This window comes from Heterocephalus glaber, unplaced genomic scaffold, assembly GCF_053883595.1.
Source record: "Heterocephalus glaber isolate CG9 unplaced genomic scaffold, H.glaber_assembly_v1.0 deba00000943, whole genome shotgun sequence".
Lineage (NCBI taxonomy): Eukaryota > Metazoa > Chordata > Mammalia > Rodentia > Bathyergidae > Heterocephalus > Heterocephalus glaber.
The window spans coordinates 12336252-12351112 of NW_028258175.1; positions in this window are offsets into that span (position 1 = coordinate 12336252).

Consider the following 14861-nt stretch of genomic DNA (forward strand, 5'->3'; position numbering starts at 1 on the left):
ACTGGCTAGGGCCCCCATGCAGCTGTTGTGTGGGAGGGCCTTTGGCTGGGGGCTGTGCACCCCAGTTCTCATTGTGTGAGCAAGCTTCTGGCTAGGGTCTTGCCCACCTACTGATGGTATTGGAGCAAACCTCTGGCTGTTGCTTGTGTGCCTGTGCAGCTCTTTTCCAGGCAGACCCTTGGCTTGGGCCGGTGTGCTCCAGCCTCTGAGGTCGGGGTGGAACCCTGGCTCGGATCTGCTTGCAGCTGCACTGCTCTGGTCTCCACCACTGCTCCCCCAACTAAGGTGATCTGGTGTGCCTTTATTGCAGAGATTTTCTTCACTTTTCCAGTCGGCTTTAATTTTCATCAACTGGCCTCAGAGAGGCCCTCTTTCTGTTGTTCACTTCTACTCTATCTTCTCAAGCTCAGAACAATGTCCTTTATGACCCCTGCAACTCTGTGGTGTGGATCCAGGTAATGGCTCGGCACAGCCAGGGGGAAGTGTGTGCTGGTGCCACACGGCTCACCTCCTTGGTGCTCTAGGGTGGTGGTAAGGCGGTCTGAGATGCTTAGTATTTTTCTTTTCTTTCTTTCTTTTTTTTTTTTCTTCTTTTCTTTCTTTTTTTAATGGAGTGTGCTGGATGTCTCTAGAACGTTGTTCAAATGACTGCAGAACCTAGAAAAGCTGTCACTGCTATTGATCCATAATATACTGCTATTCTTGGTCTTTTAAAATAAATATATATATGTAATTTGAATTTTTGGGAACTAGCTGTACTGTCAACTTTGGAAAAAGTTATTCTAGTTTACCATTGAATTGGCATTGTACAGAAATTAACAGCCATATTGGTCTAGAAACACTAAATTTAATTTTTTTGCACTGTATTAAATATGTGAGGTCTTATCTACTTGGATTTGATTACAGAAACTAATAAAATATTCTCTACATAAAACAACAAAAAAAGGAAATTCTGACCCATTCCAGCCAATTCTTGCCAATCTTTTCTCTTCCCATCTAATCCCAGCTACAGTATTTGATGTCAAATAAAATATGAAGGTAGAGTAAATATAATGGTGTATCATGGCTTGGATCTTGGGAAGGAAAAAAAGAACAAAACAGTGAAATCTGAATAAACTCTGTGATTTAGTTAATAATATTGTACCCACATTAATTTTAGTCCTGAAAAATACTCCATGAGTTATGTTAATATGTAAACCCTAGGTAATCACAGCAAGGAGGCTGAGGCAGGAGGACCAAAAGCTCCAGTTCTGCTGAGACAGTGAGACCTTGTCTCAAAATAAAAAATTAAAAAGGCTGGGGATGTAGCTAAGTAGTAGAGCATCCCTGGATTCCATCCCCAGTACTACGCCGAAAAGAAAAAGGAAAAAAGGTGTGGACATCGGGGACACTGGGTGGAAAGGTACATGGGAACTCTCCACACTATCTCTGCAACTTTTCTGTATATCTAAGTTTATTCCAAAATTAAAAGTTTATTTTTTAAAAATGAAGGAAAAGAGAATGCAGAAAAAGGGCAGAGACTTCCAGAACAGACAATGTCGTGAGTTAGCAAATATTAAAGCTTTCTGCTATAGCCATGCAGAAACGCCATATGAACTCTTACAAACATCATTTGAAAGTGAAGCTGGGGCCAGGGTGTAGCTCAGTGGTAGAGCACTTGCCTGGCATGCATGAGGCCTGGGTTCTTCCCCAGCACTACAAACAAACAAATAACGTTAAGCTGGACAGCCAAGAAACTGAGGGGCTACAGAGGGGCAGAGCCAAAGAAAGAGGTGAAGTCAAAGCAGCGCCGCCTCCAGTTCAGAGCCCTGAGTAGCCTCACTCTTGGTAAAATAGGGGCCTGAGTTTTAACATCCAGACAAGGGAGGAGCTGTCAAAATCTAAATAACCAGCAGAGAGAGATTCTCCAAAGATTAATAAGTTTATTTGAGATTGGTATTGTAATGGGAACACATGTGCCAAAGTAAAAAATAGGTGCATATTCAAAGAGTTTGAAGCAAGGGGACATTTTAAAAGGCAAAATGAGGGAGCTTATATGAGTCAGTTTAAAACAATAATCCTTGGGTAAAGAGATCAATAGCCAGGGTGAAGTCTGGCCAAGATGAAACAGGCAGCTGTTGCACAGATGTCTTGCTGAGGTATTTCTTGTGTGTAAGATTGTCGTGACCTTTGTGCAGAGTTGTGGCTCTGGAACAATCTTTTATGACTGTTCTTTTTATCAGGCCTATATGCCAAGAGCCCCTCCTTCATAGCTTCTCAGTTTTATTTGTTGTTGTTTTTGTTAGGGCTTGACACAAATGACCCCATTTTGATTCTGACAACTTTCACAGAGGTGAGGTCAAAGCCTTTTGGAGAAGGGAATTAAGACCGAAACTAGATCCACCTTCCAAAACAGTCCAGGAAAAAAATGTTCTTTTCCTACTGTCAGAGAGAGATGATAAAGAAGTGTGTCTGCTTCATCCTAAACTCAGAAGGAAATGCTAGAATCCTCTTCCAAAGTCCTCGTCTGAGGTCTGTGCATTACATTTAAACACAATCTTACTGCTTCTTTCTAAGCCATAGTGCTATTATAGTAATCCATTTTAACTCTGAAATTATGGAGTCCAAACTCTACTTCTAATCGGTTGTGTGAACTATGGCTTAATTTTGTTATAGAAAATATAGGCAGGCTAAGGAATATTTGCTGGGATGTTTGTGCTATCTTATAGGTTTGGACTACTGCCTTTCATCTCGGTCAGGGATGCTCATCCTTGGTGCTACTGACATTTTGGGTCAAACCATAATCATACCTTGTCGTGGGGAGTTATTCATTGTAGGGTGCGTCACAGCATCCCTGGCATCTATGCACCAGATGCCAGTAGCACCCCAACTCCAGCTATGGAACCAGCGGTGTCTCCGGGCATCGTTCGATAACCACTGGGGTCGAAATTGCCCCTGGTTAAGCACCACGACTTGACAGTGACCAACCCTCCAGTTTTCTGGGACATGAGGGGTATCCAGGATGTGTGGCTTTTGATTTTAAAATTGGGAACAGTCCTGGGCATACCAGAATGGACTGGCTACTCTATTTCCAAGTCTAATATGGGTATGCAGGATGCTAAGTAATTTTACGATGGGTGGGAGTGTGGGATTCCTGGAGAGTCGTGCCAGCCACTCCTAGACCAACTTGGCCAAGCTCTCACCAATGGGTGTCCCTGGGGACAAGTGAGGGAAGAAAGATGGAGTGGTTTGCTGCTTTTCATCCATGCTAAGAAGGGGAAACTGCTCCAAAATCAGACCCCGGGAATGGTTCCATTGAGTCTCCTGTGTAGTAGGCAGTGCTGTAAAGTCTCCATGGAGAGCTTGGTCACATCCAGCATCACAAAGGGTCCCTCTACCCTCTCAGCCATGGCACTCGTGCCCGTGTGGGCTGTTCATTATCACTGAAGTTCTCAAAGGTTCACCATCACTGTCCTAGACCAGTGCTCTCCATCAAGAGAGAAGACTGAACCCTCGAGATGGGTAGGGGCAGACGGGAGGTGCTTAATTCCACAGAGCTCTTTCCCTTTGCCAGACGGAACAGGGTTAAGACAGCAAATTCCAAATCATCGCACTCCAGTTTGGATCATGGCACACACCGTTGGCTGAGGCTGACAAGAGGTTGGGATTTGCCGGGACTGATCAGCACAGCTGCATGGGGTGGGGGAGAGGCTGGTTCTGGTCACATGGGGAAGCCCAGTGGCTCTGATGAATCTGGGGAAATGTGGCTTGGGACCTGCTGACTTAGCATAGGTCTCTTCATTAAAGTGGCTGTCCCTTTCTGGTCCCAGGAAAATGCACAGAGGCAAGCCTGCACGCTGACACATGAACTTTTTTGGTTTTGCATTGGATTTCTGGGAATTTATGGAGCCTCTACATTAACCCTGGTTGTGAAACCCCAAGCTAATCATTAACAGTTATTATGGAGCAATCCATACATGCCAAATGCTGGGTGAATTTATTTGGTCCACCAAATTGGCCCAGAACCCCTATGATGTAGGTGCTATAAAGACCGTTATCCAACCTCAGCCCTATTGATCTCCGGTGATGGAGTATTATAAACCTGGGCTCAAATCTCTACTCTGCCATTTATTTTCAGGGTGACCTTAAACTGTTGAATCTCCAGTTTCCTCATATGTGCTTGGCATATCATAAGTGCTCCATGAATACCGACCAAGATTCCATGAGCTGGGCCAGTCACTATAGTGGCCTGAAGGCAAAGATGCTGTAACACTGGGTTGTCACCAAAGGGGACCCGAGGAGTCAGCTAGTTTGACAGCCAGGAAGGAAAGCAATGTGCCTATGTCCCACAGCAGCTGGGGCCAGGACTAGGTCTTCCCAAACACAGTCTAACAAGTTTCACCGGCACCTGCTGCACAGCCTCATGGATGAGTCCCCAACCCAGCGTGAGAGGGTCCTCACCGGCCTGCCTCTCCCAGCCAGTCATTTTGAGTCATGATTTCCAAGAAAAACATCTCCCACAGAGCTTCCTGAGGTGCTGAGGCTTGAAAGAACTTTATTGTCTCGTGTGTATGTTTAAAATGTGTTGCTTTTCAGAATTAACAACAAATCCAGTGGTGCAAAGGGCCAAAGGACATAAATAGCCTTGGCTCCAGCTTGTCGATGAACACGTGGGAAAATAGGCATCCTGGCCACATAGCCCAGAATTGCAAACTGAAACAAGATAGCATGTTTGCTTATAAAATTTCCAGAGATCACCCTGAAAGTGATGGCACCCTGCGCTGGCACGGGTGGGGTGAGAGGTTATTTACGCTCAGACAGGTCTGTGGGAGTTGAAATTGCATTCAGGACACAATTTACCAAATTGTATCAGAGCCCTCAAAATCTCTCCTCAGAAATTCAAAAAAGCTTTATGCACAAAGCTGTTCATCTCGGCATTATTTGTAATAGTTTAAAAAAATAAGGAAACCAATCTATCCAAAAATAAGGAAATGATTAAATAAACTCTCGGATGGCCACACAGGAGAGTATTCAAGAGCTATTTAAAACAGTGTTTACAAAAAATATCATGATGGCATAAATGCTTATTCTCTTTGACTTTAGAATCAGAATACTGTCTTATATATAGTACAATGTAATCAGAACTTCATTAAAAACAATCACCATACAAATGTAACACGAGGGAAAATGTGCCAAAGCAGTAACAATTCCAGAGTGTGATGAGCATGTGTTACTTTTATAATTTTGAATAATTTTAGGTATGCATGTGTTTTTGGACCTTAGCCTTACAATTGCCAATTCATTGTAACAGGGCATGTTTTACTTTCATTCCTGAAAATACGCAATAGCCCATGGAAACAACTTCAACACCTCAGTCATTCCTCCTAGTCTGTTTTCTCTCTGCCCCAGCCCTGCCAGAGCTGCCCCAGGCATCCCTGTGTCCCCTGTTCTGGAGAGAGTTCAAAGGCCACTACTGTAGACTCCTCCTCATTAAGACCTGGGTGGAGGCAGCCTGCACTGCTCTGACTCTCCATCGGCAGAAGTCTGCCAAAGGGCCTTCATCCACAGGTCTGTCCTCCATGGCCCGACCAAGAGCCGCTTTTGGGAGAGGGTGTGGAGAATGATGTCTCCCCTGTCTTTCTCTTGGGCCATTGAAACCAGTTTTTCTCTAACCTGATTTCTCATTGAAATTATCCTTGGCAGTAGAGGGCAAAGCATTTAGCAGCAGTAGCAAATAGCATACTGGAAAATCCATCTTTCTAAGTGGCAATCTTGTGCTGTGTTCTGCTGTGTATCAAGGAGCCTGACCCGGTCACACAACTGACATATTGTACATATAAAAATATGATTTAAGGAATAATAGTTGGCATTTATTTGATATGTATTTTATGTACATCATTGCATTACAGCTCTCTCAAGCCTTGTCGGGTAGGTGTCCTCCTTCTAGAGACAAAGAACCTGAGGCTCCAAAAAAGTAAATATCTTACTCAAATTTACACAGATATTAAGCGGGGAGGAACCGGGCTTTTTTAGGGTGCTGGGGCTCAAATCCAGAGCCTTGTACATGCTAAGCCCAGCTCTACCACTGAGCTACATCATGAGCCCCAGGAGCTGGGTTTTGAACCTGAGAGTTCATTCCATACCCGTAGCTCCTAAGCTCCAGCCACACTGAGCATCTCCACATTTTCCAGTCTGATCCAGCACTTTTACTCCTCCATACCTTTGCACATTCTGTTTCCTCCACTGGGATCCCTAAGGTAGAGACCTTCTCCTCCAGGTGAAAAGCCTCCTTGGCCTCCAAGGTAGTTCTGATGACATCTGGTCACTGAAGTTACCTCTGCCTCCCCGGCACCTGATGACACTCATGAGCCACCTCTCTCGGAGTCCTTCCTTCAGCACAGCCCAGTGACTGTTCACAGCTGACTTCCTGCCTCTGTGTGGGTTCTTCGGGACAGGTGTGTACATCCTGGTGACTCTCAAACTACAAATTCACAATCTTACCTCAGACGGTGTAAATTAGAAAGAGGGTCAATTCGTTATGTTTTAGAATCATTATGTTTTGTTTATAGTAAGTCTCCAAATAAGTCTTGAACCACTTTCTTAGTCCATATTGTGCTGCTATAACAGATTCCCTGTGACCAGGTACTTTATAATGAAGAGTTCTCACTTTTCTGGAGGCTGGGTAGTTCAAGCTGGAGCCTGACACCAGCATCTGGTAAGGCTCTTACACTGTGTCATCATCCCATGGCTAAAGCTGAAAGGGTAAGCGAGTACATGAGACAGAGGGAATTTAGCTGAACTCATTGGTTGTTGGGAGCCGCTCCCATTACTGTGGCACTGGTGCATTCATGGGGCAGGGCTCTTGTGACGTACCCGGCTCTTAAAGTCCCACCTCTTCACAATGTTACCATGGTGATTAATTTCAACCTGAATTTTGGAGGGAACATTCAAATCATAGCATCCACCAAACTGTTCATCCAACAGATTATCCTGAACACTCTCTGTACCCCCGGCGGAGAGGCACACATGAAGGAGTCAGGGCCCAACCAGGAAAACAAGAACCACGACAGGGACTTCAAGGAGGAACTGCATCCAAGGAGAATTTAATGTATGTGCACAACTGTCAGAAACTCGGAACGTAAAGCAGAGGTAGCAGGGCAAACTGGAGATGTACCATAGCAGAAAACCAACTCCAGCCCCAAGACGGAAGGTTGCTGAGTCCTGTGGGAGCCCGAGCCACTGAGGAAGGGTGGCCCCTGCCAGACTCCGGAGCAGAGAGGGAGAGGAACATCATGGCCCCACCCTCCTGCCCATCCTCCCACACCTTGCCAGAGTCTCATTAGCTGGAAGCCAGCTCACATGGAGGCCTGGGAAAGGCATTCTTCAGGAGTCAAATTCCCTCTGCTACAGCGCAAAGCACTTGAGAAGGCTATTAAACCATCTCCTCCCCACCCAAAAATAGGGCTTATAGCTCATAAAGCTAAGTAGTGTGATCAAATCCCTAATTTCATCTTGTGTTTCAGATGTGACCCGGTTCTATGTATTTTTCGTTGTTGCTGTTGTTGCTTTGAGACAGGCTCTTGCTGTCTAGTTCAGGCGCGCCTTGTACTCACTATGTAACCCAAACTGACTTCGAACTTTCGGCAATTCTCCTGCCTCAGCCTCCCAAGTGCTGGGATTAGAGGCATGTGCCACCACTCCTGGCTAAGTAGCTTTTTTCTTTCTTTTTTTGATGGATAATTTTCTTTTTGAGAAAACAGGCAAGAAGATGATTGCTCTGAACATTGTTAGTCCAATGCACCAAGTGACAATTTAATTTCTAAGGTAACCATGATAATATCTATGGAGCATTTTTTTTTCTTCATGCTTTTTCATTTTGTTCTTTTCCTTTGTAATGAAACACACACTCTGCTTATGGACGCAGAACATCTGTTTGATATTGAAGCCTCTCATACTTTCAGCTTACCTAATAATTCCCATCTTGGTTTCAAGTGACAGTTAATTAAGTTCACTTGATGTCTGCTTCTTATTACTTACAGCTGCACCTTGGGCCTTTCCATTTTCCCGTAATTTTGATCAGAGATGAGGAAATGCAATAAAACACCCTAGCAGTTGTCCTGACAGATGCTGTTGGACAGAGATGGCCATGGTGCTGAAATGATTACGTGGTTCTCAGGTGACTGTGCAACATGCATGTGGAGTAACTGGTGTAGTGGAGCCCAAATTGTACATGAGAGACACTTCTGTTGCTTACTCGGCTGGGTTGGGCCAAGGTCAAAGGCCATCTGACTGAAAAATCCCCTGTCTCTAGAAAGCTTGTTGCCCTCCTTTTGGACAGAGCACAGTCTTAGAGCGCCAGCCCGGAACAGTCTGACGACGGTGGGAGGAGATGTCACATAGAAATAAGGCATGGTGTCTGTCAGTGTGGTCCCTGTGTCCCATTTGGGGAGAACAGATCTTGAGAAATGAAGAAATAAGCAACTAGCCAGGCTCTGGGGTCAGGGGACAGGAATCTTGGGCTACAGGTGATCGAGGACTGGATCGTGGAGGTTCACAGGAGGTTTCCTGGAAGAAGTGGTCCTGGGGCAGGATCTTGCAGGATTGGAACACTTAGGAGGTAAAGGCAGTAGAGGATGCAAATGAAGAGGCCATCAGAGGCACTGTGGACACTGACTGAGGGCAGTGGAGTCAGGCAGACCCAGCACGATCCTTCTTTCTCTCTGTGTGATCTTGACCAGGTCATGTAAACTCTCCAAGCCAACCAGGCCTCAACTGGGAAATAGCAATAATCACCCTGACCTTTGAACATGGAGGGCTTTCGAGGGTACTGTGTCTAAGATTCTCACATTGTGCTTGTCCAACTCAATGCTCAGTAGTGGAATCTTATTTGGATTTGTCATAATCCTGGGGGCCTCAAAGAGATCTGGTTTTGCCTTAGCATTTCCCTGTCAGTCCATTGTTCTGAGAGTGAGAAAGCCTGCCTCTTTCCTCTTCATTTACAATTGTAGCTGTTAAGTAACTCTGTTATGAAACTGTTAAGTGACTCTGTTAACCACTGTGTTGGGAAGAATTCTGAGTGCTGGTAATCTGGAATGGATTAGCAATGACTTCCACAAACACCAAACCAAGGAGAGTAAGTATGTGTGCTCTGATTTGTGACCAATGCTCCAAGCAAAAGGAAATATTCTGATGATAGGCATTTGAGGCAAGGTAACAGCTTTTAACTTCTACAGATGACCTTTTCCAGGGCACCAACTGATCTCAGGGCGTTGGCAAGCGGGAATCCAGGTGAGGGGATTTGCTCTTGCTGTGGGATCTGCAGTGCACCAGCTCCAAGCTTCGTGTCCACACATGGCCACAGCCCAAGGAGGAAGGGCCAGGAGAAAGTGGGTCCTTCCCTCCATACCTCCTTCCTTTCAGCATGGAGGACAATGGTCCCAATCTACCTCCTACAAACTTTCCCCTCTACCCAAGTAGACAACCTGCAAAGAGGTTGGGAAACTGAAATCTGGTTTCTTAGGTTATAATGTAGACAATGGATAGAGGGATTGGAAATGGTTGTAGGATGAACAGCCAGTGATGTCTGCCCCAATTCCTATTTGATGTGAAGAAGAAATGTAACCACAGTACCTGATATGAATCAGTGTTCAGTCTTTAGGTACCTGCTTAACTATCCCTCTGCCCATCCATCCTTCTATCCATCTATCTCTCTATCTCTCTATCCTTCCATCCATTTATCCATCCATCTCTGATTCTTTGTTATTTTTGGTGTGGACTCTTGCCAGAATTCTCCATTGATTTCTTTTGTATGTGAATTATTTGATAAGTTCTTTGAAGTAGGGAATGAGAATTTCCCCCAAGAAGACATGGATGCCTTCTAAGGAAGGGGAGCTATTGACTGCAGAGCTTGGTTCTTCTAAGTGGGCTATGCAAATTCAAGGCCTAGGGCTGAATTTCTCAAGAAAACAAAAGACTCTGGAGATAGTGGAGAGGGGGACATATGCCTCTTCATAATATCTTCAATATGATCCACTTTGCTTGCTAGTGTTTTTGAGATGGGAGCGCCCACCAAGATTCTATTTTTGCGTAACAGACATTTCACACATGTGCCAGGTCACTGCTCTGGACCCAGCACATGGAGAGAATTCGGACCTCAAGATGCCACGGTTAGCATAAGATGAACACTGGGAACAGGCATATGATGGGGACATACAGCGTGCTCAGAGAAGGCATCTGTTTTGACTTGGGCTGGCCAAAAAGCAACATCAAAACATAATTAGATGTGCAAGAGATTATTTTTAGGGGAAATATATGAAATGTACAAAAAAGAAACATAAGGGTTTAAGGAGGGCTTCAGACAGTGATGTGGGTCTGAGACCTATGAAAGGGGAGAGGAGGAAGGGGCTCAGACCACAGCTGGGTTCCAGAAAAGCCTTGGCCAGGCCAGTGGGGACGCTTGAGACAAGGCCCATTCCGGGGTCCTGCACTGGACAGGGGTGGGCCAGGCCGGTGCCCCTGCCATGCCCATGCTGGTCACCAACTGGGAACAGCCACTCGCTCTCGCTGGGAATGTGATGATGGGACCCTCCACACAAGCAGAAGGGGCCGGACAGTGGGGCTGGCAGTCACCGTGCACACTGCAGCCGGTCCTTCTGAAGGTGACCTGGGCAGTGCACATCCCTGGCTGCCACGGCCCCTGGTTCAGAGACATTTATGTCTGAGCAATACGTGATGCAAACCAGAGGTAGATCAGTTCAAATAGAGGAAGCAGCATGGGCCAAGGCCCCGAGGTAGGAGAGATCATGGCACATTCAGGGATGTAAAAGAAGACCAGTGTAGCTGGAGAGCAGAGTGGGCCCGGAGTGGCAGAATGAAGAAGGAGGCTGACGAGGGTCAGAGCTCATGCCTGCCATCATCACAGCAAACTCCACTGGAGACTTTACCCCTAAACTTCCCCTGGGCAAACTGCATGCTGAGTCTCTGTTTTATGGGTATGCTCTTGCCCTGCCCCTGAGCACTGTAGGGAACAGAGTTCCAGACCCAGTTCCCATTCTACCACGTACTGGCTTGTGCCATCTTAAAAAATCTCTCTTGGCCTCTTTCTCTTTTAGTGAAATGGAGAAAATGATAATAGTGCCTTATTGTAAGAAATAAATGAGCTAACTGTGTAAAAGGCTTACTTGATATTTGGCACACTATGAGAGCTCATTAAGAGCCAAGCATGCTGGCACACACCTGTAATTCTAGTATTCTGGGAGGCTGAGGCAGGAGGATTGTGAGTTCAAGCCCAATCTGGGCAATTTAGTGATGTAGTGAGAATTTCTCTCAAAATTAAAAAAAAAATTTTTTTTTAAAAGGATGGGGATGTAGCTCAGTGCAAAGGCCCTGGGTTCAACCCCCAATACAACAAAAATAAACAAACGAAAAACAAAAACTACCTCATTCAGAATGGAATAAGTTACCATTAAAGAGGAGAAGTAAGTGTTGCCAGACTTAATATAAGTAGTTTTTTAAATGAGTTTATATGTTAAGAACTATATAAAAGGGTTAGGGATATAGCCCAGTGGTAGAACATTTGCTTAGCATACATAATGCCCTAGGTTTGAACCACAAAAAACAAACAAACACGCTATATAGAAGTGATAGGTGGGCAAGGGATATCTCAATGGTAGAATGTATTCCAGCATGTGCGAGGCCCTGAGTTCAATCTGTAGCACCAAAAAAAAATTAATTCAAAAAAACCTAAGAGTTTCATTTATAATGGTAACCCTAAAATTACATTAGAACTACATTACATCAGAATTTAAAGAACTTGTAGTACTAGACCTAATAAGATCTAATAATAATAATACAAACAATACCAATAAAGGGATTTTTATTTTGTTGTTCATGTGCCAGGCTCTGTGTCAAGTTCCTCACATGCTTGGATTCACTCAAATCTCACAACAACTCTCGGAAGAAGATTCTCACTCCATTATATAAATGTGTAAACTGAGACTCAGAAGGGCTGAATAACTTGTCTAGGTTGCAGATCAAGAAAGTGGGTGGAAGTCGAGTGTGGTGGCACACACCTGTGATCCCAGCACTCAGGAGGCTGAGGCAGGAGGATTGCCACGAGTGTGAGGCCACACTCAGCTACATAGCAAGTTCAAGGCCAGCCTGGACCACTTAGTGACACCTTGTCTCAAAAAATGAAAAATAAAAAATGAAAGGAAGTGGGTGGAGATGGACTCTTAAGCTCTAATCTCAAGCTATCTTTGTCTCTGTCTGTCTCACTGTCTCTCTATCCCTGCCTTCATCCTTGTCCCTCCTTCCCTCCCTCTCAGAAGTAGCATGTTATTCCCTTTACACAAAATAGGCTCCATAATCATCAGTGCTTTGAGGGATACTTTTCTAAAACACTGAAGAAATAGAGAAATGGCTCTTGTTACTGGATGTTGCAAACATGTAGTTCTTTCCGCAGTTAATTTACACATTTATTGCAACAGCAATCAAATTCCCAACAGGACTTCTTGCAATCAGACAGAGTAGTTTCCACACCAGGCAAGAAACCACAGACTATTTGGACAAAAAGAAAATAGATGAAGGGTGACTCCCACCCACTGGGTGAGTGCGGTAATTAGGGTCTTGGCTACTGGAGTCAGGTGCACCTGAGTTTGAATCCCAGCACTGAGGCTTCATTAGCTCTATGAATTTGGGTAGACCCACCCGAGTCTGTTTTCTTTTTTTTTGGTACTGGGGATCGAACTCAGGATCTTGTGCTTTTGAGGCAGGTGTGGCACTACTGAGCTAAATCCCCTGGGTCTCAGTTTTCTGAGGAAAGCATGCTTGTTTTGCAGGATGGTGGGGATAAAATGAGTAAAGTGCACCTGATAAGCCCTCAACAACGCATCAGGAATAACGGTATCATTAATAGTCATAATAACAGTGGTAGTAATTGCTGTAATATTAGATTAAAAGTGATACTGGGCAGGCGCGGTGGATATGGAGGTGCTAGAATGGGCTCAGAGGCCTGATCTTCCTCTTTGACTTACTTCCTGACCTCTTTTGGGTCTCAGGAAGGGCAGTGTGAGTGGACAAACAGCTCAACCCACGACTACAGTTACTGGGACGGGAGGCAGCCCGATACTGGCATCCACGTGAGCCTAGAAGAGGACTCTGTGCAAATGTGGTACCGGCCCACCAATGGTGGGCACCTGAGACAAGGGTTCTTACAGGGGGAGGAGCCAAGGAGATTAGGGCGACAGGTAACGTTTCAGCACCTTGGAGAGCGGTCAGGGTCGCTAAGGATGTTGGGGCCTGGTCATTCTCCACCGCTGAGGAATTTTAAACGATATCTATAGATAGATAGATAGATAGATAGAGATCTCTATCTAAGATAGATAGATATATCTATAGACAGATAGATAGATATAGATATTTCTTTCTTTCTTTTTCTTTTTTTGGTACTGGGGATCGAACTGGGGTCCTTGCACTTGCGCAGCAGGTGGTGAAACCACTGAGCTAAATCCCCGGCCCTTAAACGATATTTAATGGTTCATTGTTGACATGCAGGTTCTGATTTGGAGAAAAAGGCATTAGAGAAAGAAGCATGAAAAAACCAAACCAAACAAACAAAAAATAGACTTTCAGAGTAGTCAGAAGGCGGTGCTTCCAGGTCATCTCACCAGTGCACCAAAGTGCAAACTTCCCTCCCAGGGTGGGCCTCTGAACAGTAGAGCGAGACTCTGCCCGTCGAGGCCCAGAGATGTAGGTCATGAAAAAAGTGGAGACCTGGTTTTGAGTTCTGGTTTCTTCAATTTTGTTTCTCCTATAAAATAAGCTTGTAATCTTTCCTATCTGCAGGGCCATTAAGGGACTAAAGTAGATACCACTGAAGAGCCTTTGTCTGAGGTTGATGGCCTCTGAGCTCCAGCTCCAACCCTTGTTAATTGGCAGCTCAGGGTGAATGCCTTAACCTCTTGGTGCCTCAGATTCTTCATCTTCAAAATGGAACTGATGATGCTTAGCTCACTGGGCTGGTGTGAAGAAAGAAGGTAATATAGCTAACGTGGCCTTTGTAATGAGCATGCAGCGTTAATAATCACCACCTTCAACATCATCACTCTTCAGACCAATCTTAAGAAATAAAAAGTATCAACAGTGCTTTTGTCTCTCCTTTGTTCAGAGACAGCCCGGCAGATCTATTGCCCTAATAAAGGCTTGTTGTGGCCTGGAAAAAAAAAAAAGTATCAACATTCCTGTTTTGCAAATGAGGAAACTGAGGTCCAGAGAAGTTGAGTGACTTCCTCAAAGTCACACGGCAAACAAGCAGTGGTTTAGAATTTCTAAGCCAAATCTGCAAGATTCCAGGCCCAAGCATTTAACTGCTATTCCTTCTTTTCCTTTTCCTGATTAGAGGAACGAGGTATGGAATAGTGACTCAATATCCTGGGAGCCATCCTAGAGCCCAGTAACCATAATTGGTCCAAGACTGTGGGGGACATTAGTCCCTCCCATTCACAGGGGCAAGCCAAGCTCAGCCCTATGAGAGAACAAGATTAGACAGCAACCCTGTCAAATATCAGCAAGAAAGGACACCAGTGTAGATGCAAACCCTACTGGAAAGGGCTTTTACTCCAGTGGGGTGGCAGAGTTACTTTTGTTGCACTGGGTAAGTCTTTGCCCACATTCTCCACTTCTTCCCACTGCGGCTCTGAGGTCACGGAATGATAACACTGTGGCCGGAAGTTCCCCTTGTCTGTGAGGTCGGGCCTCTGAGTGCTCATTGACACCCTCCTGCCCTCCAGAGGGAATTCAGCTCCGGCCTCTTCTTGTATCTCAACCCAGGATGGAGCTGACGCTGAACAGATGCAAAATACGTGCAGAGGCAAATCTTCCAG